Raw genomic sequence first — 369 nt, forward strand, 5'->3', positions numbered from 1 at the left:
GATGTTTCTAACTGTAGTTTTCTTACAAACATGGTAATATGCGTAAAATATTTGGAAAAGGACCCAGTCAACTACATAGGTAGGTTGCAAAATTCATACAAAATTGCAATAAATAGCACATGCTAGAGGAATACCAAAGAAATGAGTTCCCACGTTCATAAAATCAAAACATTTATCATTGCTAGTTGCAGAGAAATACATCCGATAACTTTAAAATAATACAGCCCATGGAGGAACTGTAATTATAATACGTAATTCTATGAGACATTATAAACTCTAAGGTTACAAGGAAGGACATTATGAACTGGAAGGAAACATATACAAGCTATCTTAGCAGCATTAGAAAGTAATACACATACACCGATAATA

The sequence above is a fragment of the Diabrotica virgifera genome, chromosome 3, assembly GCF_917563875.1.
Source record: "Diabrotica virgifera virgifera chromosome 3, PGI_DIABVI_V3a".
NCBI lineage: Eukaryota > Metazoa > Arthropoda > Insecta > Coleoptera > Chrysomelidae > Diabrotica > Diabrotica virgifera.